General features: G+C 46.0%; 6 non-coding genes across 6 annotated transcripts; all 6 read right to left on the reverse strand.

The window, feature by feature from the left end:
• Positions 1-2524: 2524 nt before the first annotated feature.
• On the reverse strand, positions 2525-2597 carry trnar-ccu (transfer RNA arginine (anticodon CCU)). Its single transcript has one exon. It is a non-coding gene; the product is annotated as a tRNA-Arg (tRNA).
• A 2216-nt stretch (positions 2598-4813) lies between these two features.
• trnar-ccu (transfer RNA arginine (anticodon CCU)) lies at positions 4814-4886 on the reverse strand. Its single transcript has one exon. It is a non-coding gene; the product is annotated as a tRNA-Arg (tRNA).
• A 3295-nt stretch (positions 4887-8181) lies between these two features.
• On the reverse strand, positions 8182-8254 carry trnar-ccu (transfer RNA arginine (anticodon CCU)). The gene has a single exon. It is a non-coding gene; the product is annotated as a tRNA-Arg (tRNA).
• Positions 8255-10833: 2579 nt separating this feature from the next.
• Positions 10834-10906, reverse strand: trnar-ccu (transfer RNA arginine (anticodon CCU)). The gene has a single exon. It is a non-coding gene; the product is annotated as a tRNA-Arg (tRNA).
• Positions 10907-13122: 2216 nt separating this feature from the next.
• On the reverse strand, positions 13123-13195 carry trnar-ccu (transfer RNA arginine (anticodon CCU)). Its single transcript has one exon. It is a non-coding gene; the product is annotated as a tRNA-Arg (tRNA).
• A 6176-nt stretch (positions 13196-19371) lies between these two features.
• On the reverse strand, positions 19372-19444 carry trnar-ccu (transfer RNA arginine (anticodon CCU)). The gene has a single exon. It is a non-coding gene; the product is annotated as a tRNA-Arg (tRNA).
• Between the last annotated feature and the right edge of the window lie 7268 nt (positions 19445-26712).

Consider the following 26712-nt stretch of genomic DNA (forward strand, 5'->3'; position numbering starts at 1 on the left):
TTAACAACTTTTGTGAGAGGACCAAGTGACTTTAGGTTTTCACAAACAGGCTCTGAACATTTCTCTTTTTTGGGGGCTCTGTCATATATACAAGCGCAGAAGTCTTAGCAGAGGAAGGTTTCGATCCATCGACCTCTGGGTTATGGGCCCAGCATGCTTCCGCTGCGCCACTCTGCTTGACTTGATGTAGAGCTTGTGCACTGGTCTTTTCAACATAACATGATTCTTGCACAAATTTCCAACTTGTCTTGAAGCACTTGGGCATGAATAAAAGTGAAACAAGCTTAGCTGAGGATGGTTTCGATCCATCGACCTCTGGGTTATGGGCCCAGCACGCTTCCGCTGCGCCACTCTGCTTGATTTGATGTAGAGCTCATGCACTGGTCTTTTCAACATAACATGATTCTTGCACAAATTTCTAACTTGTCTTGAAGCACTTGGGCACGAATAAAAGTGAAACAAGCTTAGCTGAGGATGGTTTCGATCCATCGACCTCTGGGTTATGGGCCCAGCACGCTTCCGCTGTGCCACTCTGCTTGACTTGATGTAGGGCTCGTGCACTGGTCTTTTCAACATAACATGATTCTTGCACAAATTTCTAACTTGTCTTGAAGCACCTGGGCACAAATAAAAGTGAAACAAGCTTAGCAGAGGATGGTTTCGATCCATCGACCTCTGGGTTATGGGCCCAGCACGCTTCCGCTGCGCCACTCTGCTTGTCTTGATGTAAAGCTTGTGCACTGGTCTTTTCAACATAACATGATTCTTGCACAAATTTCTAACTTGTCTTGAAGCACTTGGGCACAAATAAAAGTGAAACAAGCTTAGCTGAGGATGGTTTCGATCCATCGACCTCTGGGTTATGGGCCCAGCACGCTTCCGCTGTGCCACTCTGCTCGCCTTGATGTAGAACCCATGCACTGGTCTTTTCAACATAACTTGATTCTTGCACACATTTCTAACTTGTCTTGCAGCACCTGGGCACATATAGAGGTGAAACAAGCTTAGCAGAGGATAGTTTCGATCCATCGACCTCTGGGTTATGGGCCCAGCACGCTTCCGCTGCACCACTCTGCTCGCCTTGATGTAGAGCCCGTGCACTGGTCTTTTCAAAATAACTTGATTCTTGCACACATTTCTAACTTGTCTTGCAAGACCTGGGCACATATAAAAGTGAAACAAGATTAGCAGAGGATGGTTTCGATCCATCGACCTCTGGGTTATGGGCCCAGCATGCTTCCGCTGCACCACTTTGCTTGACTTGATGTAGAGCTCGTGCACTGGTCTTTTCAACATAACATGATTCTTGCACAAATTTCTAACTTGTCTTGAAGCACTTGGGCACGAATAAAAGTGAAACAAGCTTAGCAGAGGATGGTTTCGTTCCAATTGACCTCTGGGTTATGGGCCAAGCACGCTTCCGCTGCTCCACTCTGCTTGACTTGATGTAGAGCTCGTGCACTGGTCTTTTCAACATAACATGAATCTTGCACACATTTCTAACTTGTCTTGAAGCACTTGGGCACAAATAAAAGTGAAACAAGCTTAGCAGAGGATGGTTTCGATCCATCGACCTCTGGGTTATGGGCCCAGCACGCTTCCGCTGCGCCACTCTGCTTGTCTTGATGTAAAGCTTGTGCACTGGTCTTTTCAACATAACATGATTCTTGCACAAATTTCTAACTTGTCTTGAAGCACTTGGGCACAAATAAAAGTGAAACAAGCTTAGCTGAGGATGGTTTCGATCCATCGACCTCTGGGTTATGGGCCCAGCACGCTTCCGCTGTGCCACTCTGCTCGCCTTGATGTAGAACCCATGCACTGGTCTTTTCAACATAACTTGATTCTTGCACACATTTCTAACTTGTCTTGCAGCACCTGGGCACATACAGAAGTGAAACAAGCTTAGCAGAGGATAGTTTCGATCCATCGACCTCTGGGTTATGGGCCCAGCACGCTTCCGCTGCACCACTCTGCTCGCCTTGATGTAGAGCCCGTGCACTGGTCTTTTCAAAATAACTTGATTCTTGCACACATTTCTAACTTGTCTTGCAAGACCTGGGCACATATAAAAGTGAAACAAGATTAGCAGAGGATGGTTTCGATCCATCGACCTCTGGGTTATGGGCCCAGCACGCTTCCGCTGCACCACTCTGCTTGTCTTGATATAGAGCCTGTGCGCTGGTCTTTTCAACATAACATGATTCTTGCACATATTTCTAACTTGTCTTGCAGCACTTGGGCACATATAAAAGTGAAACAAGATTAGCAGAGGATGGTTTCGATCCATTGACCTCTGGGTTATGGGCCCAGCATGCTTCCGCTGCGCCACTCTGCTCACCTTGATATAGAGCCCGTACACTGGTCTTTTCAACATCACTTGATTCTGGCACACGTTTCTAACTTGTCTTGCAGCACCTGAGCACATATAAAAGTGAAACAAGATCAGCAGAGGATGGTTTCGATCCATCGACTTCAGGGTTATGGGCCCAGCACGGCTTCGTTGCGCCACTCTGCTGAAAGTCACCCTAGATGGGACTCGAACCCACGATCCCTGGCTTAGGAGGCCAGTGCCTTATCCATTAGGCCACTGGGGCTGTCATGCAGCTGCTTACTTTTTCTTTTAGGTCTTCATCTCATTCAGCTTCTGGATTAACAACTTTTGTGAGAGGACCAAGTGACTTTAGGTTTTCACAAACAGGCTCTGAACATTTCTCTTTTTTGGGGGCTCTGTCATATATACAAGCGCAGAAGTCTTAGCAGAGGAAGGTTTCGATCCATCGACCTCTGGGTTATGGGCCCAGCATGCTTCCGCTGCACCACTCTGCTTGACTTGATGTAGAGCTCGTGCACTGGTCTTTTCAACATAACATGATTCTTGCACAAATTTCTAACTTGTCTTGAAGCACTTGGGCACAAATAAAAGTGAAACAAGCTTAGCAGAGGATGGTTTCGTTCCAATTGACCTCTGGGTTATGGGCCCAGCACGCTTCCGCTGCTCCACTCTGCTTGACTTGATGTAGAGCTCGTGCACTGGTCTTTTCAACATAACGAATCTTGCACACATTTCTAACTTGTCTTGCAGCACCTGGGCACATATAAAAGTGACACAAGCTTAGCAGAGGAAGGTTTCGATCCATCGACCTCTGGGTTATGGGCCCAGCACGCTTCCGCTGCGCCACTCTGCTTGACTTGATGTAGAGCTCGTGCACTGGTCTTTCAACATAACATGATTCTTGCACAAATTTCTAACTTGTCTTGAAGCACTTGGGCACGAATAAAAGTGAAACAAGCTTAGCAGAGGATGGTTTCGTTCCATCGACCTCTGGGTTATGGGCCCAGCACGCTTCCGCTGCGCCACTCTGCTTGACTTGATGTAGAGCTCGTGCACTGGTCTTTTCAACATAACATGAATCTTGCACACATTTCTAACATGTCTTGAAGCACTTGGGCACAAATAAAAGTGAAACAAGCTTAGCAGAGGATGGTTTCGATCCATCGACCTCTTGGTTATGGGCCCAGCACGCTTCCGCTGCGCCACTCTGCTTGACTTGATGTAGAGCTCGTGCACTGGTCTTTTCAACATAACATGATTCTTGCACAAATTTCTAACTTGTCTTGAAGCACTTGGGCACGAATAAAAGTGAAACAAGCTTAGCAGAGGATGGTTTCGTTCCATCGACCTCTGGGTTATGGGCCCAGCACGCTTCCGCTGCGCCACTCTGCTTGACTTGATGTAGAGCTCGTGCACTGGTCTTTTCAACATAACATGAATCTTGCACACATTTCTAACATGTCTTGAAGCACTTGGGCACAAATAAAAGTGAAACAAGCTTAGCAGAGGATGGTTTCGATCCATCGACCTCTTGGTTATGGGCCCAGCACGCTTCCGCTGCGCCACTCTGCTTGACTTGATGTAGAGCTCGTGCACTGGTCTTTTCAACATAACATGATTCTTGCACAAATTTCTAACTTGTCTTGAAGCACTTGGGCACAAATAAAAGTGAAACAAGCTTAGCAGAGGATGGTTTCGATCCATCGACCTCTGGGTTATGGGCCCAGCACGCTTCCGCTGTGCCACTCTGCTCGCCTTGATGTAGAGCCCATGCACTGGTCTTTTCAACATAACTTGATTCTTGCACACATTTCTGACTTGCCTTTCAGCACCTGGGCACATATAAAAGTGACACAAGCTTAGCAGAGGAAGGTTTCGATCCATCGACCTCTGGGTTATGGGCCCAGCACGCTTCCGCTGCGCCACTCTGCTCGCCTTGATGTAGAGCCCGTGCACTGGTCTTTTCAAAATAACTTGATTCTTGCACACATTTCTAACTTGTCTTGCAAGACCTGGGCACATATAAAAGTGAAACAAGATTAGCAGAGGATGGTTTCGATCCATCGACCTCTGGGTTATGGGCCCAGCACGCTTCCGCTGCGCCACTCTGCTTGTCTTGATATAGAGCCTGTGCGCTGGTCTTTTCAACATAACATGATTCTTGCACATATTTCTAACTTGTCTTGCAGCACTTGGGCACATATAAAAGTGAAACAAGATTAGCAGAGGATGGTTTCGATCCATTGACCTCTGGGTTATGGGCCCAGCATGCTTCCGCTGCGCCACTCTGCTCACCTTGATGTAGAGCCCGTACACTGGTCTTTTCAACATCACTTGATTCTGGCACACGTTTCTAACTTGTCTTGCAGCACCTGAGCACATATAAAAGTGAAACAAGATCAGCAGAGGATGGTTTCGATCCATCGACTTCAGGGTTATGGGCCCAGCACGGCTTCGTTGCGCCACTCTGCTGAAAGTCACCCTAGATGGGACTCGAACCCACGATCCCTGGCTTAGGAGGCCAGTGCCTTATCCATTAGGCCACTGGGGCTGTCATGCAGCTGCTTACTTTTTCTTTTAGGTCTTCATCTCATTCAGCTTCTGGATTAACAACTTTTGTGAGAGGACCAAGTGACTTTAGGTTTTCACAAACAGGCTCTGAACATTTCTCTTTTTTGGGGGCTCTGTCATATATACAAGCGCAGAAGTCTTAGCAGAGGAAGGTTTCGATCCATCGACCTCTGGGTTATGGGCCCAGCATGCTTCCGCTGCACCACTCTGCTTGACTTGATGTAGAGCTCGTGCACTGGTCTTTTCAACATAACATGATTCTTGCACAAATTTCTAACTTGTCTTGAAGCACTTGGGCACAAATAAAAGCGAAACAAGCTTAGCAGAGGATGGTTTCGTTCCAATTGACCTCTGGGTTATGGGCCCAGCACGCTTCCGCTGCTCCACTCTGCTTGACTTGATGTAGAGCTCGTGCACTGGTCTTTTCAACATAACGAATCTTGCACACATTTCTAACTTGTCTTGCAGCACCTGGGCACATATAAAAGTGACACAAGCTTAGCAGAGGAAGGTTTCGATCCATCGACCTCTGGGTTATGGGCCCAGCACGCTTCCGCTGCGCCACTCTGCTTGACTTGATGTAGAGCTCGTGCACTGGTCTTTCAACATAACATGATTCTTGCACAAATTTCTAACTTGTCTTGAAGCACTTGGGCACGAATAAAAGTGAAACAAGCTTAGCAGAGGATGGTTTCGTTCCATCGACCTCTGGGTTATGGGCCCAGCACGCTTCCGCTGCGCCACTCTGCTTGACTTGATGTAGAGCTCGTGCACTGGTCTTTTCAACATAACATGAATCTTGCACACATTTCTAACATGTCTTGAAGCACTTGGGCACAAATAAAAGTGAAACAAGCTTAGCAGAGGATGGTTTCGATCCATCGACCTCTTGGTTATGGGCCCAGCACGCTTCCGCTGCGCCACTCTGCTTGACTTGATGTAGAGCTCGTGCACTTGTCTTTTCAACATAACATGATTCTTGCACAAATTTCTAACTTGTCTTGAAGCACTTGGGCACGAATAAAAGTGAAACAAGCTTAGCAGAGGATGGTTTCGTTCCATCGACCTCTGGGTTATGGGCCCAGCACGCTTCCGCTGCGCCACTCTGCTTGACTTGATGTAGAGCTCGTGCACTGGTCTTTTCAACATAACATGAATCTTGCACACATTTCTAACATGTCTTGAAGCACTTGGGCACAAATAAAAGTGAAACAAGCTTAGCAGAGGATGGTTTCGATCCATCGACCTCTTGGTTATGGGCCCAGCACGCTTCCGCTGCGCCACTCTGCTTGACTTGATGTAGAGCTCGTGCACTGGTCTTTTCAACATAACATGATTCTTGCACAAATTTCTAACTTGTCTTGAAGCACTTGGGCACAAATAAAAGTGAAACAAGCTTAGCAGAGGATGGTTTCGATCCATCGACCTCTGGGTTATGGGCCCAGCACGCTTCCGCTGTGCCACTCTGCTCGCCTTGATGTAGAGCCCATGCACTGGTCTTTTCAACATAACTTGATTCTTGCACACATTTCTGACTTGCCTTTCAGCACCTGGGCACATATAAAAGTGACACAAGCTTAGCAGAGGAAGGTTTCGATCCATCGACCTCTGGGTTATGGGCCCAGCACGCTTCCGCTGCGCCACTCTGCTTGACTTGATGTAGAGCTCGTGCACTGGTCTTTTCAACATAACATGATTCTTGCACAAATTTCCAACTTGTCTTGAAGCACTTGGGCACAAATAAAAGTGAAACAAGCTTAGCTGAGGATGGTTTCGATCCATCGACCTCTGGGTTATGGGCCCAGCACGCTTCCGCTGTGCCACTCTGCTTGACTTGATGTAGGGCTCGTGCACTGGTCTTTTCAACATAACATGATTCTTGCACAAATTTCTAACTTGTCTTGAAGCACCTGGGCACAAATAAAAGTGAAACAAGCTTAGCAGAGGATGGTTTCGATCCATCGACCTCTGGGTTATGGGCCCAGCACGCTTCCGCTGCGCCACTCTGCTTGTCTCGATGTAAAGCCTGTGCACTGGTCTTTTCAACATAACTTGAATCTTGCACACATTTCAAACTTGTCTTGCAGCACCTGGGCACATATAAAAGTGACACAAGTTTAGCAGAGGATGGTTTCGATCCATCGACCTCTGGGTAATGGGCCCAGCACGCTTCCGCTGCGCCACTCTGCTTGACTTGATATAGAGCTCGTGCACTGGTCTTTTCAACATAACATTATCCTTGCACAAATTTCTAACTTGTCTTGAAGCACTTGGGCATGAATAAAAGTGAAACAAGCTTAGCAGAGGATGTTTTCGATCCATCGACCTCTGGGTTATGGGCCCTGCACGCTTCCGCTGTGCTACTCTGCTTGACTTGATGTAGAGCTTGTGCACTGGTCTTTTCAACATAACATGAATCTTGCACAAATTTCTAACTTGTCTTGAAGCACTTGGGCACGAATAAAAGTGAAACAAGCTTAGCAGAGGATGGTTTCGATCCATCGACCTCTGGGTTATGGGCCCAGCACGCTTCCGCTGCGCCACTCTGCTTGACTTGATGTAGAGCTCGTGCACTGGTCTTTTCAACATAACATGAATCTTGCACACATTTCTAACTTGTCTTGAAGCACTTGGGCACAAATAAAAGTGAAACAAGCTTAGCAGAGGATGGTTTCAATCCATCGACCTCTGGGTTATGGGCCCAGCACACTTCCGCTGCGCCACTCTGCTTGATTTGATGTAGAGCTCATGCACTGGTCTTTTCAACATAACATGATTCTTGCACAAATTTCTAACTTGTCTTGAAGCACTTGGGCACAAATAAAAGTGAAACAAGCTTAGCTGAGGATGGTTTCGATCCATCGACCTCTGGGTTATGGGCCCAGCACGCTTCCGCTGTGCCACTCTGCTCGCCTTGATGTAGAACCCATGCACTGGTCTTTTCAACATAACTTGATTCTTGCACACATTTCTAACTTGTCTTGCAGCACCTGGGCACATATAGAAGTGAAACAAGCTTAGCAGAGGATAGTTTCGATCCATCGACCTCTGGGTTATGGGCCCAGCACGCTTCCGCTGCACCACTCTGCTCGCCTTGATGCAGAGCCCTTGCACTGGTCTTTTCAACATCACTTGATTCTGGCACACATTTCTAACTTGTCTTGCAGCACCTGAGCACATATAAAAGTGAAACAAGATCAGCAGAGGATGGTGCGATCCATCGACTTCAGGGTTATGGGCCCAGCACGGCTTCGTTGCACCACTCTGCTGAAAGTCACCCCAGATGGGACTCGAACCCACAACCCCTGGCTTAGGAGGCCAGTGCCTTATCCATTAGGCCACTGGGGCTGTCATGCAGCTGCTTACTTTTTCTTTTAGGTCTTCATCTCATTCAGCTTCTGGATTAACAACTTTTGTGAGAGGACCAAGTGACTTTAGGTTTTCACAAACAGGCTCTGAACATTTCTCTTTTTTGGGGGCTCTGTCATATATACAAGCGCAGAAGTCTTAGCAGAGGAAGGTTTCGATCCATCGACCTCTGGGTTATGGGCCCAGCATGCTTCCGCTGCGCCACTCTGCTTGACTTGATGTAGAGCTTGTGCACTGGTCTTTTCAACATAACATGATTCTTGCACAAATTTCCAACTTGTCTTGAAGCACTTGGGCATGAATAAAAGTGAAACAAGCTTAGCTGAGGATGGTTTCGATCCATCGACCTCTGGGTTATGGGCCCAGCACGCTTCCGCTGCGCCACTCTGCTTGATTTGATGTAGAGCTCATGCACTGGTCTTTTCAACATAACATGATTCTTGCACAAATTTCTAACTTGTCTTGAAGCACTTGGGCACGAATAAAAGTGAAACAAGCTTAGCTGAGGATGGTTTCGATCCATCGACCTCTGGGTTATGGGCCCAGCACGCTTCCGCTGTGCCACTCTGCTTGACTTGATGTAGGGCTCGTGCACTGGTCTTTTCAACATAACATGATTCTTGCACAAATTTCTAACTTGTCTTGAAGCACCTGGGCACAAATAAAAGTGAAACAAGCTTAGCAGAGGATGGTTTCGATCCATCGACCTCTGGGTTATGGGCCCAGCACGCTTCCGCTGCGCCACTCTGCTTGTCTTGATGTAAAGCTTGTGCACTGGTCTTTTCAACATAACATGATTCTTGCACAAATTTCTAACTTGTCTTGAAGCACTTGGGCACAAATAAAAGTGAAACAAGCTTAGCTGAGGATGGTTTCGATCCATCGACCTCTGGGTTATGGGCCCAGCACGCTTCCGCTGTGCCACTCTGCTCGCCTTGATGTAGAACCCATGCACTGGTCTTTTCAACATAACTTGATTCTTGCACACATTTCTAACTTGTCTTGCAGCACCTGGGCACATATAGAGGTGAAACAAGCTTAGCAGAGGATAGTTTCGATCCATCGACCTCTGGGTTATGGGCCCAGCACGCTTCCGCTGCACCACTCTGCTCGCCTTGATGTAGAGCCCGTGCACTGGTCTTTTCAAAATAACTTGATTCTTGCACACATTTCTAACTTGTCTTGCAAGACCTGGGCACATATAAAAGTGAAACAAGATTAGCAGAGGATGGTTTCGATCCATCGACCTCTGGGTTATGGGCCCAGCATGCTTCCGCTGCACCACTTTGCTTGACTTGATGTAGAGCTCGTGCACTGGTCTTTTCAACATAACATGATTCTTGCACAAATTTCTAACTTGTCTTGAAGCACTTGGGCACGAATAAAAGTGAAACAAGCTTAGCAGAGGATGGTTTCGTTCCAATTGACCTCTGGGTTATGGGCCAAGCACGCTTCCGCTGCTCCACTCTGCTTGACTTGATGTAGAGCTCGTGCACTGGTCTTTTCAACATAACATGAATCTTGCACACATTTCTAACTTGTCTTGAAGCACTTGGGCACAAATAAAAGTGAAACAAGCTTAGCAGAGGATGGTTTCGATCCATCGACCTCTGGGTTATGGGCCCAGCACGCTTCCGCTGCGCCACTCTGCTTGTCTTGATGTAAAGCTTGTGCACTGGTCTTTTCAACATAACATGATTCTTGCACAAATTTCTAACTTGTCTTGAAGCACTTGGGCACAAATAAAAGTGAAACAAGCTTAGCTGAGGATGGTTTCGATCCATCGACCTCTGGGTTATGGGCCCAGCACGCTTCCGCTGTGCCACTCTGCTCGCCTTGATGTAGAACCCATGCACTGGTCTTTTCAACATAACTTGATTCTTGCACACATTTCTAACTTGTCTTGCAGCACCTGGGCACATACAGAAGTGAAACAAGCTTAGCAGAGGATAGTTTCGATCCATTGACCTCTGGGTTATGGGCCCAGCACGCTTCCGCTGCACCACTCTGCTCGCCTTGATGTAGAGCCCGTGCACTGGTCTTTTCAAAATAACTTGATTCTTGCACACATTTCTAACTTGTCTTGCAAGACCTGGGCACATATAAAAGTGAAACAAGATTAGCAGAGGATGGTTTCGATCCATCGACCTCTGGGTTATGGGCCCAGCACGCTTCCGCTGCACCACTCTGCTTGTCTTGATATAGAGCCTGTGCGCTGGTCTTTTCAACATAACATGATTCTTGCACATATTTCTAACTTGTCTTGCAGCACTTGGGCACATATAAAAGTGAAACAAGATTAGCAGAGGATGGTTTCGATCCATTGACCTCTGGGTTATGGGCCCAGCATGCTTCCGCTGCGCCACTCTGCTCACCTTGATGTAGAGCCCGTACACTGGTCTTTTCAACATCACTTGATTCTGGCACACGTTTCTAACTTGTCTTGCAGCACCTGAGCACATATAAAAGTGAAACAAGATCAGCAGAGGATGGTTTCGATCCATCGACTTCAGGGTTATGGGCCCAGCACGGCTTCGTTGCGCCACTCTGCTGAAAGTCACCCTAGATGGGACTCGAACCCACGATCCCTGGCTTAGGAGGCCAGTGCCTTATCCATTAGGCCACTGGGGCTGTCATGCAGCTGCTTACTTTTTCTTTTAGGTCTTCATCTCATTCAGCTTCTGGATTAACAACTTTTGTGAGAGGACCAAGTGACTTTAGGTTTTCACAAACAGGCTCTGAACATTTCTCTTTTTTGGGGGCTCTGTCATATATACAAGCGCAGAAGTCTTAGCAGAGGAAGGTTTCGATCCATCGACCTCTGGGTTATGGGCCCAGCATGCTTCCGCTGCACCACTCTGCTTGACTTGATGTAGAGCTCGTGCACTGGTCTTTTCAACATAACATGATTCTTGCACAAATTTCTAACTTGTCTTGAAGCACTTGGGCACAAATAAAAGTGAAACAAGCTTAGCAGAGGATGGTTTCGTTCCAATTGACCTCTGGGTTATGGGCCCAGCACGCTTCCGCTGCTCCACTCTGCTTGACTTGATGTAGAGCTCGTGCACTGGTCTTTTCAACATAACGAATCTTGCACACATTTCTAACTTGTCTTGCAGCACCTGGGCACATATAAAAGTGACACAAGCTTAGCAGAGGAAGGTTTCGATCCATCGACCTCTGGGTTATGGGCCCAGCACGCTTCCGCTGCGCCACTCTGCTTGACTTGATGTAGAGCTCGTGCACTGGTCTTTCAACATAACATGATTCTTGCACAAATTTCTAACTTGTCTTGAAGCACTTGGGCACGAATAAAAGTGAAACAAGCTTAGCAGAGGATGGTTTCGTTCCATCGACCTCTGGGTTATGGGCCCAGCACGCTTCCGCTGCGCCACTCTGCTTGACTTGATGTAGAGCTCGTGCACTGGTCTTTTCAACATAACATGAATCTTGCACACATTTCTAACATGTCTTGAAGCACTTGGGCACAAATAAAAGTGAAACAAGCTTAGCAGAGGATGGTTTCGATCCATCGACCTCTTGGTTATGGGCCCAGCACGCTTCCGCTGCGCCACTCTGCTTGACTTGATGTAGAGCTCGTGCACTGGTCTTTTCAACATAACATGATTCTTGCACAAATTTCTAACTTGTCTTGAAGCACTTGGGCACGAATAAAAGTGAAACAAGCTTAGCAGAGGATGGTTTCGTTCCATCGACCTCTGGGTTATGGGCCCAGCACGCTTCCGCTGCGCCACTCTGCTTGACTTGATGTAGAGCTCGTGCACTGGTCTTTTCAACATAACATGAATCTTGCACACATTTCTAACATGTCTTGAAGCACTTGGGCACAAATAAAAGTGAAACAAGCTTAGCAGAGGATGGTTTCGATCCATCGACCTCTTGGTTATGGGCCCAGCACGCTTCCGCTGCGCCACTCTGCTTGACTTGATGTAGAGCTCGTGCACTGGTCTTTTCAACATAACATGATTCTTGCACAAATTTCTAACTTGTCTTGAAGCACTTGGGCACAAATAAAAGTGAAACAAGCTTAGCAGAGGATGGTTTCGATCCATCGACCTCTGGGTTATGGGCCCAGCACGCTTCCGCTGTGCCACTCTGCTCGCCTTGATGTAGAGCCCATGCACTGGTCTTTTCAACATAACTTGATTCTTGCACACATTTCTGACTTGCCTTTCAGCACCTGGGCACATATAAAAGTGACACAAGCTTAGCAGAGGAAGGTTTCGATCCATCGACCTCTGGGTTATGGGCCCAGCACGCTTCCGCTGCGCCACTCTGCTCGCCTTGATGTAGAGCCCGTGCACTGGTCTTTTCAAAATAACTTGATTCTTGCACACATTTCTAACTTGTCTTGCAAGACCTGGGCACATATAAAAGTGAAACAAGATTAGCAGAGGATGGTTTCGATCCATCGACCTCTGGGTTATGGGCCCAGCACGCTTCCGCTGCGCCACTCTGCTTGTCTTGATATAGAGCCTGTGCGCTGGTCTTTTCAACATAACATGATTCTTGCACATATTTCTAACTTGTCTTGCAGCACTTGGGCACATATAAAAGTGAAACAAGATTAGCAGAGGATGGTTTCGATCCATTGACCTCTGGGTTATGGGCCCAGCATGCTTCCGCTGCGCCACTCTGCTCACCTTGATGTAGAGCCCGTACACTGGTCTTTTCAACATCACTTGATTCTGGCACACGTTTCTAACTTGTCTTGCAGCACCTGAGCACATATAAAAGTGAAACAAGATCAGCAGAGGATGGTTTCGATCCATCGACTTCAGGGTTATGGGCCCAGCACGGCTTCGTTGCGCCACTCTGCTGAAAGTCACCCTAGATGGGACTCGAACCCACGATCCCTGGCTTAGGAGGCCAGTGCCTTATCCATTAGGCCACTGGGGCTGTCATGCAGCTGCTTACTTTTTCTTTTAGGTCTTCATCTCATTCAGCTTCTGGATTAACAACTTTTGTGAGAGGACCAAGTGACTTTAGGTTTTCACAAACAGGCTCTGAACATTTCTCTTTTTTGGGGGCTCTGTCATATATACAAGCGCAGAAGTCTTAGCAGAGGAAGGTTTCGATCCATCGACCTCTGGGTTATGGGCCCAGCATGCTTCCGCTGCACCACTCTGCTTGACTTGATGTAGAGCTCGTGCACTGGTCTTTTCAACATAACATGATTCTTGCACAAATTTCTAACTTGTCTTGAAGCACTTGGGCACAAATAAAAGTGAAACAAGCTTAGCAGAGGATGGTTTCGTTCCAATTGACCTCTGGGTTATGGGCCCAGCACGCTTCCGCTGCTCCACTCTGCTTGACTTGATGTAGAGCTCGTGCACTGGTCTTTTCAACATAACGAATCTTGCACACATTTCTAACTTGTCTTGCAGCACCTGGGCACATATAAAAGTGACACAAGCTTAGCAGAGGAAGGTTTCGATCCATCGACCTCTGGGTTATGGGCCCAGCACGCTTCCGCTGCGCCACTCTGCTTGACTTGATGTAGAGCTCGTGCACTGGTCTTTCAACATAACATGATTCTTGCACAAATTTCTAACTTGTCTTGAAGCACTTGGGCACGAATAAAAGTGAAACAAGCTTAGCAGAGGATGGTTTCGTTCCATCGACCTCTGGGTTATGGGCCCAGCACGCTTCCGCTGCGCCACTCTGCTTGACTTGATGTAGAGCTCGTGCACTGGTCTTTTCAACATAACATGAATCTTGCACACATTTCTAACATGTCTTGAAGCACTTGGGCACAAATAAAAGTGAAACAAGCTTAGCAGAGGATGGTTTCGATCCATCGACCTCTTGGTTATGGGCCCAGCACGCTTCCGCTGCGCCACTCTGCTTGACTTGATGTAGAGCTCGTGCACTTGTCTTTTCAACATAACATGATTCTTGCACAAATTTCTAACTTGTCTTGAAGCACTTGGGCACGAATAAAAGTGAAACAAGCTTAGCAGAGGATGGTTTCGTTCCATCGACCTCTGGGTTATGGGCCCAGCACGCTTCCGCTGCGCCACTCTGCTTGACTTGATGTAGAGCTCGTGCACTGGTCTTTTCAACATAACATGAATCTTGCACACATTTCTAACATGTCTTGAAGCACTTGGGCACAAATAAAAGTGAAACAAGCTTAGCAGAGGATGGTTTCGATCCATCGACCTCTTGGATATGGGCCCAGCACGCTTCCGCTGCGCCACTCTGCTTGACTTGATGTAGAGCTCGTGCACTGGTCTTTTCAACATAACATGATTCTTGCACAAATTTCTAACTTGTCTTGAAGCACTTGGGCACAAATAAAAGTGAAACAAGCTTAGCAGAGGATGGTTTCGATCCATCGACCTCTGGGTTATGGGCCCAGCACGCTTCCGCTGTGCCACTCTGCTCGCCTTGATGTAGAGCCCATGCACTGGTCTTTTCAACATAACTTGATTCTTGCACACATTTCTGACTTGCCTTTCAGCACCTGGGCACATATAAAAGTGACACAAGCTTAGCAGAGGAAGGTTTCGATCCATCGACCTCTGGGTTATGGGCCCAGCACGCTTCCGCTGCGCCACTCTGCTTGACTTGATGTAGAGCTCGTGCACTGGTCTTTTCAACATAACATGATTCTTGCACAAATTTCCAACTTGTCTTGAAGCACTTGGGCACAAATAAAAGTGAAACAAGCTTAGCTGAGGATGGTTTCGATCCATCGACCTCTGGGTTATGGGCCCAGCACGCTTCCGCTGTGCCACTCTGCTTGACTTGATGTAGGGCTCGTGCACTGGTCTTTTCAACATAACATGATTCTTGCACAAATTTCTAACTTGTCTTGAAGCACCTGGGCACAAATAAAAGTGAAACAAGCTTAGCAGAGGATGGTTTCGATCCATCGACCTCTGGGTTATGGGCCCAGCACGCTTCCGCTGCGCCACTCTGCTTGTCTCGATGTAAAGCCTGTGCACTGGTCTTTTCAACATAACTTGAATCTTGCACACATTTCCAACTTGTCTTGCAGCACCTGGGCACATATAAAAGTGACACAAGTTTAGCAGAGGATGGTTTCGATCCATCGACCTCTGGGTAATGGGCCCAGCACGCTTCCGCTGCGCCACTCTGCTTGACTTGATATAGAGCTCGTGCACTGGTCTTTTCAACATAACATTATCCTTGCACAAATTTCTAACTTGTCTTGAAGCACTTGGGCATGAATAAAAGTGAAACAAGCTTAGCAGAGGATGTTTTCGATCCATCGACCTCTGGGTTATGGGCCCTGCACGCTTCCGCTGTGCTACTCTGCTTGACTTGATGTAGAGCTTGTGCACTGGTCTTTTCAACATAACATGAATCTTGCACAAATTTCTAACTTGTCTTGAAGCACTTGGGCACGAATAAAAGTGAAACAAGCTTAGCAGAGGATGGTTTCGATCCATCGACCTCTGGGTTATGGGCCCAGCACGCTTCCGCTGCGCCACTCTGCTTGACTTGATGTAGAGCTCGTGCACTGGTCTTTTCAACATAACATGAATCTTGCACACATTTCTAACTTGTCTTGAAGCACTTGGGCACAAATAAAAGTGAAACAAGCTTAGCAGAGGATGGTTTCAATCCATCGACCTCTGGGTTATGGGCCCAGCACACTTCCGCTGCGCCACTCTGCTTGATTTGATGTAGAGCTCATGCACTGGTCTTTTCAACATAACATGATTCTTGCACAAATTTCTAACTTGTCTTGAAGCACTTGGGCACAAATAAAAGTGAAACAAGCTTAGCTGAGGATGGTTTCGATCCATCGACCTCTGGGTTATGGGCCCAGCACGCTTCCGCTGTGCCACTCTGCTCGCCTTGATGTAGAACCCATGCACTGGTCTTTTCAACATAACTTGATTCTTGCACACATTTCTAACTTGTCTTGCAGCACCTGGGCACATATAGAAGTGAAACAAGCTTAGCAGAGGATAGTTTCGATCCATCGACCTCTGGGTTATGGGCCCAGCACGCTTCCGCTGCACCACTCTGCTCGCCTTGATGCAGAGCCCTTGCACTGGTCTTTTCAACATCACTTGATTCTGGCACACATTTCTAACTTGTCTTGAAGCACTTGGGCACGAATAAAACTGAAACAAGCTTAGCTGAGGATGGTTTCGATCCATCGACCTCTGGGTTATGGGCCCAGCACGCTTCCGCTGTGCCACTCTGCTTGACTTGATGTAGGGCTCGTGCACTGGTCTTTTCAACATAACATGATTCTTGCACAAATTTCTAACTTGTCTTGAAGCACTTGGGCACGAATAAAAGTGAAACAAGCTTAGCTGAGGATGGTTTCGATCCATCGACCTCTGGGTTATGGGCCCAGCACGCTTCCGCTGTGCCACTCTGCTTGACTTGATGTAGGGCTCGTGCACTGGTCTTTTCAACATAACATGATTCTTGCACAAATTTCTAACTTGTCTTGAAGCACCTGGGCACAAATAAAAGTGAAACAAGCTTAGCAGAGGATGGTTTCGATCCATCGACCTCTGGGTTATGGGCCCAGCACGCTTCCGCTGCGCCACTCTGCTTGTCTTGATGTAAAGCTTGTGCACTGGTCTTTTCAACATAACATGATTCTTGCACAAATTTCTAACTTGTCTTGAAGCACTTGGGCACAAATAAAAGTGAAACAAGCTTAGCTGAGGATGGTTTCGATCCATCGACCTCTGGGTTATGGGCCCAGCACGCTTCCGCTGTGCCACTCTGCTCGCCTTGATGTAGAACCCATGCACTGGTCTTTTCAACATAACTTGATTCTTGCACACATTTCTAACTTGTCTTGCAGCCCCTGGGCACATATAGAGGTGAAACAAGCTTAGCAGAGGATAGTTTCGATCCATCGACCTCTGGGTTATGGGCCCAGCACGCTTCCGCTGCACCACTCTGCTCGCCTTGATGTAGAGCCCGTGCACTGGTCTTTTCAAAATAACTTGATTCTTGCACACATTTCTAACTTGTCTTGCAAGACCTGGGCACATATAAAAGTGAAACAAGATTAGCAGAGGATGGTTTCGTTCCAATTGACCTCTGGGTTATGGGCCAAGCACGCTTCCGCTGCTCCACTCTGCTTGACTTGATGTAGAGCTCGTGCACTGGTCTTTTCAACATAACATGAATCTTGCACACATTTCTAACTTGTCTTGAAGCACTTGGGCACAAATAAAAGTGAAACAAGCTTAGCAGAGGATGGTTTCGATCCATCGACCTCTGGGTTATGGGCCCAGCACGCTTCCGCTGCGCCACTCTGCTTGTCTTGATGTAAAGCTTGTGCACTGGTCTTTTCAACATAACATGATTCTTGCACACATTTCTGACTTGCCTTTCAGCACCTGGGCACATATAAAAGTGACACAAGCTTAGCAGAGGAAGGTTTCGATCCATCGACCTCTGGGTTATGGGCCCAGCACGCTTCCGCTGCGCCACTCTGCTTGACTTGATGTAGAGCTCCTGCACTGGTCTTTTCAACATAACATGATTCTTGCACAAATTTCCAACTTGTCTTGAAGCACTTGGGCACAAATAAAAGTGAAACAAGCTTAGCTGAGGATGGTTTCGATCCATCGACCTCTGGGTTATGGGCCCAGCACGCTTCCGCTGTGCCACTCTGCTTGACTTGATGTAGGGCTCGTGCACTGGTCTTTTCAACATAACATGATTCTTGCACAAATTTCTAACTTGTCTTGAAGCACCTGGGCACAAATAAAAGTGAAACAAGCTTAGCAGAGGATGGTTTCGATCCATCGACCTCTGGGTTATGGGCCCAGCACGCTTCCGCTGCGCCACTCTGCTTGTCTCGATGTAAAGCCTGTGCACTGGTCTTTTCAACATAACTTGAATCTTGCACACATTTCCAACTTGTCTTGCAGCACCTGGGCACATATAAAAGTGACACAAGTTTAGCAGAGGATGGTTTCGATCCATCGACCTCTGGGTAATGGGCCCAGCACGCTTCCGCTGCGCCACTCTGCTTGACTTGATATAGAGCTCGTGCACTGGTCTTTTCAACATAACATTATCCTTGCACAAATTTCTAACTTGTCTTGAAGCACTTGGGCATGAATAAAAGTGAAACAAGCTTAGCAGAGGATGTTTTCGATCCATCGACCTCTGGGTTATGGGCCCTGCACGCTTCCGCTGTGCTACTCTGCTTGACTTGATGTAGAGCTTGTGCACTGGTCTTTTCAACATAACATGAATCTTGCACAAATTTCTAACTTGTCTTGAAGCACTTGGGCACGAATAAAAGTGAAACAAGCTTAGCAGAGGATGGTTTCGATCCATCGACCTCTGGGTTATGGGCCCAGCACGCTTCCGCTGCGCCACTCTGCTTGACTTGATGTAGAGCTCGTGCACTGGTCTTTTCAACATAACATGAATCTTGCACACATTTCTAACTTGTCTTGAAGCACTTGGGCACAAATAAAAGTGAAACAAGCTTAGCAGAGGATGGTTTCAATCCATCGACCTCTGGGTTATGGGCCCAGCACACTTCCGCTGCGCCACTCTGCTTGATTTGATGTAGAGCTCATGCACTGGTCTTTTCAACATAACATGATTCTTGCACAAATTTCTAACTTGTCTTGAAGCACTTGGGCACAAATAAAAGTGAAACAAGCTTAGCTGAGGATGGTTTCGATCCATCGACCTCTGGGTTATGGGCCCAGCACGCTTCCGCTGTGCCACTCTGCTCGCCTTGATGTAGAACCCATGCACTGGTCTTTTCAACATAACTTGATTCTTGCACACATTTCTAACTTGTCTTGCAGCACCTGGGCACATATAGAAGTGAAACAAGCTTAGCAGAGGATAGTTTCGATCCATCGACCTCTGGGTTATGGGCCCAGCACGCTTCCGCTGCACCACTCTGCTCGCCTTGATGCAGAGCCCTTGCACTGGTCTTTTCAACATCACTTGATTCTGGCACACATTTCTAACTTGTCTTGCAGCACCTGAGCACATATAAAAGTGAAACAAGATCAGCAGAGGATGGTGCGATCCATCGACTTCAGGGTTATGGGCCCAGCACGGCTTCGTTGCACCACTCTGCTGAAAGTCACCCCAGATGGGCCTCGAACCCACAACCCCTGGCTTAGGAGGCCAGTGCCTTATCCATTAGGCCACTAGGGCTGTCATGCAGGTGCTTACTTTTTCTTTTAGGTCTTCATCTCATTCAGCTTCTGGATGAACAACTTTTGTGAGAGGACCAAGGGACTTTAGGTTTTCACAAACAGGCTCTGAACATTTCTCTTTTTTGGGGGCTCTGTCATATATACAAGCGCAGAAGTCTTAGCAGAGGAAGGTTTCGATCCATCGACCTCTGGGTTATGGGAACAGCACGCTTCCGCGGCGCCACTGTGCTTGTCTTGATATAGAGCCTGTGCACTGGTCTTTTCAACATAACATGATTCTTGTACATATTTCTAACTTTTCTTGCAGCACTTGGGCACATATAAAAGTGAAACAAGCTTAGCAGAGGATGGTTTCGATCCATCGACCTCTGGGTTATGGGAACAGCACGCTTCCGCGGCGCCACTGTGCTTGTCTTGATATAGAGCCTGTGCACTGGTCTTTTCAACATAACATGATTCTTGTACATATTTCTAACTTTTCTTGCAGCACTTGGGCACATATAAAAGTGAAACAAGCTTAGCAGAGGATGGTTTCGATCCATCGACCTCTGGGTTACGGGACCAGCACGCTTCCGCTGCGCCACTCTGCTCACCTTGATGTAGAGCCTGTACACTGGTCTTTTCAACATCACTTGATTCTTGTACATATTTCTAACTTTTCTTGCAGCACTTGGGCACATATAAAAGTGAAACAAGCTTAGCAGAGGATGGTTTCGATCCATCGACCTCTGGGTTACGGGACCAGCACGCTTCCGCTGCGCCACTCTGCTCACCTTGATGTAGAGCCTGTACACTGGTCTTTTCAACATCACTTGATTCTGGCACACATTTCTAACTTGTCTTGCAGCACCTGAGCACATATACAAGTGAAAAAATCTTAGCAGAGGATGGTTTCGATCCATCGACCTCTGGGTTACGGGCCCAGCACGCTTTCGCTGCGCCACTCTGCTGAAAGTCACCCCAGATGGGACTCGAACCCACAATCCCTGGCTTAGGAGGCCAGTGCCTAATCCATTAGGCTACCTGGAGCAGGATCGTCTTTTTCCACGGCCGTCTCCTCGTCCAATCGCCGATCTCGACGTCCATTGTGAGAATGGACGAGAGCCAATCGCGTTGCTCGCCATCCATTGTGAGAATGGACGAGAGCCAATCGCGTCGCTCGCGGTCCATTGTGAGAATGTACGAGAGCCAATCGCACCGCTCGAGCTCCATTGTTGAGAGCCACTCACCGCGCTTAGTTTCATTCTAAGTCAGGTTCAAAAATCAGACGAACGGAATATAGGATAACTTTTCAAAGTAAGTAATACATGTTTTCTACTTTCTTCCTCTCTGTTTACAATGTTCTTAATTGGTAACTCGTTACGTTTTCGTCCGTCGTTCATCCGTGTTTGGTGTTCACAAACTTTTGAGTCACGAATTGCCCATAATGAAACACTGTTTAAATGTAATCTAACTTTCTAAAGTCCATTTACTCGTTCTTAAGTTCGATTTAAATGGGGGAAACACGCGTTTCAGCTGTAAATGCAGTCATCCCTTATGACAATTTACCTTGTTTTTACTATAGTAAAAGCGTAGTAACCATGTTGTGTTTTTGGCTGATCGATTACAACTGTATGAACACAGTCTTACTATAAATGAAAATCTGAATGAACAGCAACAACAAAAAACGTGCTTGTGTTTGTCGTCATTTACCATGGCTTTACTATAGTGAAAGTGTAGTAATCATGTTTTCTTTTCATTACTTGCCTATAATCTCACATATTAAACACAATTGTGCCTGTAATCCTACTTATTAAACTCAGTTTACTCGTTCTTTAAGTGTAAACACAGTCTTACTATAAATAAAAATATGAATGAAAAAAACAAGTAATTTACCATGCTTTTACTATAGTGAAAGTGTAGTAATCATGTTTTGTTTCCATGATTTGCCTATAATCTCACATATAAAACACCATTTGCCTGTAGTTTTGCATAGTAAACACATCTATTCTATTTAAAGTTTGATTTGGATTTAAAAAATATGTTTAGTTGTAGACATTATCATTTCTAATTAACATTTAATGTGATTTTGCTATGTGTGAATGTAGTAATCAAGTTTTGTGTTTGCAGATGGATTACTATTTATATAAACACAGATGCAAGTGCTACAAATAATAATTTAAATGAAAATGCAATGTTATATAGAAATCCCTTACAAAAATTAACCATGGTTTAAGTAAAGTGTACTTACTATGTTCTTTTTTTTTTCTCAGATTGATTATCATATGTATAACCACAGCTTTTAACTAACAATGTACTTTATTTTACATTGTCATTAATACATGCTATATGTAGTTACTATAGTAATAACAGTAAATTATGCATAATTGGATGCAACTAACTGTAAACCAAACAAAACAATAATCTTATCCCTATCGTAACTGCATGTAGTAATTTCATATTCAAATATTTATATGTATAATTGTAGTGTAACACCTTTAAATGTGTAACCTTGTTTTGCTTTATTAGCAATAAAATAATGTTTAATTGTTGTAATGGGTGCCATTATTTAGTCAGCTTGAATATATATCGTTGTATCATTATAAAAAAATTTAAAACATTTGTGTAGTTGTCCAATACCTGCAAAATGCACATTACTAACTATTATTTCCCTATTATATTTAGATGAGCACTAAGCCAAAGAGCCACAAGGTCATGGGTGATGGCGAGTGGATGGCCAGGTTGAGGACTTTTGCCAGCTCTGGGGTTTGTCCGTCTGGAGGCAACAGACCAGCACCACGGCAGCGGAAGTGGTACAACCTCTACCAGAAGGTAAAGTTACCTGTATCTTATTGTAGAATATGTGTCAGGGGTGTGTGCAGGACGAGACGAGACGAAAGACAAGATTAACAATTAACAATCTATTTAATATAATACTTCAAAGGATCAATGCAGGAACAGGCAGGTACAGGCAGGAACACACATCACAAAACTTTAAAGACCGACATGAACTGAAGATACAAACAGACTTTTAAAGGGTGACTAGATGATTAAACACAGGTGACACAGATGACTAATAATTAAACACAGGTGATGGGGATGACAGGCTGATGAGGGTGAAACCAAAAATGACAACATGACAGGGGGAGACCAGATGAACAGACAGGACTGTGACATTACACCCCCCTCCGAAAAGGCGCGTCCTCGCGCCGTGGGGAACAACAACAAAAAAAAAAAAATAAAAAAAAGAGAAGGGGAGCGAAAAAACAGAGTCCATGTGGGAGGAGGCTTTGGCGGAGGACGGCACCCCTGGAGGGGGACAACAAACAAAGTCAACAGAGTCCAGGGGGGCGACGAAGGTGGGAGGAGCCAGGGAAGAAACAGGAGGGACCCGGAGCAGGAGGCACAGAGCAAGACCCAGGCCACAGCCATGAAGATCCATGGTGGAGCCGACGGAGGGAGGAGCCATGGTGGAGGATGGGCTGACGACTCCAGGGGTCCGACCGACAGAGGCAGAGCAGGTGAAGGATGAGCCCGAGGCGGAGACGGAGAGCCGAAGATCCTGGGCGACACCGAGGATCCGGAGGGCCAAGGCGGAGCCAGAGGCTCTGGCGACCAAGGCGGAGGCGGAGATCCAGAGGGCCGCGGTGGAGCCGGAGCGACAGAGGACTGAGGTGGAGCCGGGGGGAGGGAGGAGCCCAACGGAGCCGATGGGACGGAGCGACGAGGCGTAGCCAGAGGAGTAGAGTCCGTAGGCGATGGCGGGACGACAACCGACCAAGGCGGAGCCGGAGGGACGAGGAAGCCCGGTGGAGCTGGTGGGCCGACGGGCGACGCTGAAGATGAGGGAGCTGAGAGCCGTGGTAGAGCCGCAGGGTCGGAGGGCCGAGGCGGAGTTCTGGACTCTGAGGCTGGAGGTGGAGATGAGGGATCCTCCAGCCGAGACGCCGATGGAAGCTGGCAGACCTGCGGCGAGCCCACTGCACAGATGGAGGACTGAGGGTGAGCAGGGGGACTGACAGGTGACAGCGGGGTTTCTGGAAGGCTGGATGGAACCAGCAGAGATTCAGGATGGCTGGACGGAACCAGCGGAGATTCAGGATGACTGGACGGAACCAGCGGAGACTCAGGAGGGCTGGACGGAACCAGCGGAGATTCAGGATGGCTGGACGGAACCAGCGGGGATCCAGGATTAGGCAGAAGAGGGCGGGTGGGTGGGAAGTTCAGGCAGGCCAGTGTTTCTGAGAAGAAGTCTATTAAATCCCCAGAGTGTTGCTCAAGCTCACCCCCAGTGGTGGTGCAGTGGGCAGGGCTCTCTACCGCCCTCTCTTGCTCCACGCAGCACTCCACCGTCGCAGATGTAGAGGTCGGCTCACGCTCTTGGTCGGAGGTTTTGATCCCATCGGCAGTCCATACTGTGGCCGCTCCGGGCTCAGGCTCTCCGTCCGCGGTGAATGCGGGCTCATACTCTGCATGTCGGGGTGATGTTTGGCTGGGCTCTGGGTCTGGAGTGGGGCTGGTGTCATCCTTCGCGGTCAACGAAGCTCTGCTGGACACCAGCACCCACTCGATGTAACCGGCGAGGCTCTCTCGAGGACCCTCCCCGGACAGCTGCGCTTTAGTGGCGATGTTAAGTCCTGCACGGAAGAACGTGCACAGGCAGCGGTCCGGGTAATGCGTCATCGGCGCGAGGTACATAAAGTCACTTATGTGGTCCTCGAGAGAGCGGTTCCCCTGCTCCAGCAGGATGATGCGGACAGCAGGGATATTCATAAGGGAAAAAAAAAATAAAACAAACACTGATTCAAAAAACGGAAAAGAAACGCAGGGGAAGACGCCGTGAACTGTTTTGGGTCGGTCTTTCTGTCAGGGGTGTGTGCAGGACGAGACGAGACGAAAGACAAGATTAACAATTAACAATCTATTTAATATAATACTTCAAAGGATCAATGCAGGAACAGGCAGGTACAGGCAGGAACACACATCACAAAACTTTAAAGACCGACATGAACTGAAGATACAAACAGACTTTTAAAGGGTGACTAGATGATTAAACACAGGTGACACAGATGACTAATAATTAAACACAGGTGATGGGGATGACAGGCTGATGAGGGTGAAACCAAAAATGACAACATGACAGGGGGAGACCAGATGAACAGACAGGACTGTGACAATATGTATGTGTGTACATTATTTGTCAAACATTTTTACACGTGACTGTGTTTAATGTTTTTGAAAGAAGTGTCTTTTGCTCATTCAGCCTGCATTTATTTGATCAAAAATACAGAAAAAAACAGCAGTATAATTATTACTGCATATTTGTATTTATTTTTTTTATTTTTTAATGAAAACTGTGATACGTTTTGCAGAATTCATTGATGAAGAAAAAGTTAAAAAGAACAGCATTAATTTCTTTAAAAAAAAACTTTTGAACAGTACTGTATATTGTTACAGAAGATTTTCTATTATATTTCTAATGCTGTTCTTTATTTAACTTTTTAATGATTTCTAAAATGATTGCTAAATATATTCAGCGTTGATGACAGAAATAAATTAAATGTAAAGTATATGGAACTGTAAATTTAAACTGTATTAACATTTAATAATATTATTCATGTTTTTTGTATTTTTTATTAAATAAATGCAGGACTGATGAGCATAAGACATTTCTTTCAAAAACATTAAAAATAGTGATGTGTCCAAACTTTTGAATGATCCTGTATTTCTGTGTTTTCTTTTATTAATTTTTTTTTTTCATAGGAGAGCTGCTTGGTGTTGACTACCTCCTGCGTCAGACTGGACATCCCCTGGTAGTGGACCCTGACTCAGAAGAGACAGAGAACATGCTGGAGGATGTGGATGAAGGTGAGGATGAAGAAGACGAGGGCTTCAGGGAGGACCAAACATTTGACATTACTGAGTCGAGTCTTACTGATGACCCAAGCTTCTCTCTGTCCTCCACCCAGCATGATGCCTCCTTCACGCCAGGTGCCTCAGCATCTCCTGACGAGCCTGTGGTATGTAAATGTCTCATTTAATGTATGTATGTAATTATGTTTTATGTAATATTGTTAAATTTCTAGGGAAAAAATATAATTCGTGCTGACCTGTAGCTTTTTGTCTGAAGTTGACAAAAAAAACATCTTTTTGTCCCACTTCACTGTACTCATGTTGTTTATGTAATTATTATTTTTTTTGTATTTTTCTCACAGGCTTTGTGCTGGTGTGCTGGACAAAGTGGACAGCCTTGCAGAGTATCTTGTGGAGCTCAGGAATCAGCCATCTCTGGCTCTCACCAACCATCAGGTCAGTTTCTCTTCTTGACCTGTCATATGTTAACAATACCACTTGTTTTGTTTTCTCATTTGCCTTGTATTATATGCTCTCTCTGCTTAGGTGAGCAATATAGTTGGCAGAACCTGCTGGATTACGATAAGAAGAGAGTGATGTTTGCTGCCAGACACCAGAGCAGGCTGGACACAGGTTCACTCCAGGGGTGGAGAGCGTGAAGAGGCATACATTCACCACCACTGCCCCACTTGCCCAGTGGCCAGATTTTTGTCGCCTGATAGAGACCATTTCAAGCTCTGTGCCATCCATAAGAGTCCAAAAAAATAAAGGGGATAAAGCTTTATTTATGTGTATTGTTTTCTGCTTTCTGTTCTTTTGCATTTGCAATGAATGCACTAGTGCCACGGACATTTTAAAGTTTTATTTAAAAGTATAGTTTTGTTTTCTGTTCTTTAGCACTTTCAAAACTTGCACAGGAGTCATTAATATTTTAAAGTTTTATTCATTTGTATTGTTATGTGCTTTCTGTTCTTTTCACTTGCAGTTAATGCACAAGAGCCATAGACATTGGACAGTTTTATTTATATGTATAGTTCTGTTTTCTGTTCTTTTGCACTTGCAAAAAATGCACAGGAGTCATGGACAATAGAAAGTATTATTAAGAGGTATTATTCTGTTTTCTGCACATGCAACATAACTATAAGAATAAAAATGTAAAAAAAAAAAAAAAAAAAAAAGAATAATGAATAATTGGCTATGACTGATTGAAAAATAAAAGTTTGGTCATGATTAAACTCTTTGTGTATGTCTTTGTTGCAGTATCATTAAACGGTTATAGGCCCTTTTAAAAATGTTGAAAAATTTGGGGATTATTTAATAATAAATTTACTATTTTTTGTACTATAAGTTTTAGAACATAACTACAGCCGAAATATATTTAAAGTGCAAAAACTTTGAATAAGATATCAATAATCAGTAATATAAATCTAATAA

This window comes from Garra rufa, chromosome 1 (assembly GCF_049309525.1).
Source record: "Garra rufa chromosome 1, GarRuf1.0, whole genome shotgun sequence".
Lineage (NCBI taxonomy): Eukaryota > Metazoa > Chordata > Actinopteri > Cypriniformes > Cyprinidae > Garra > Garra rufa.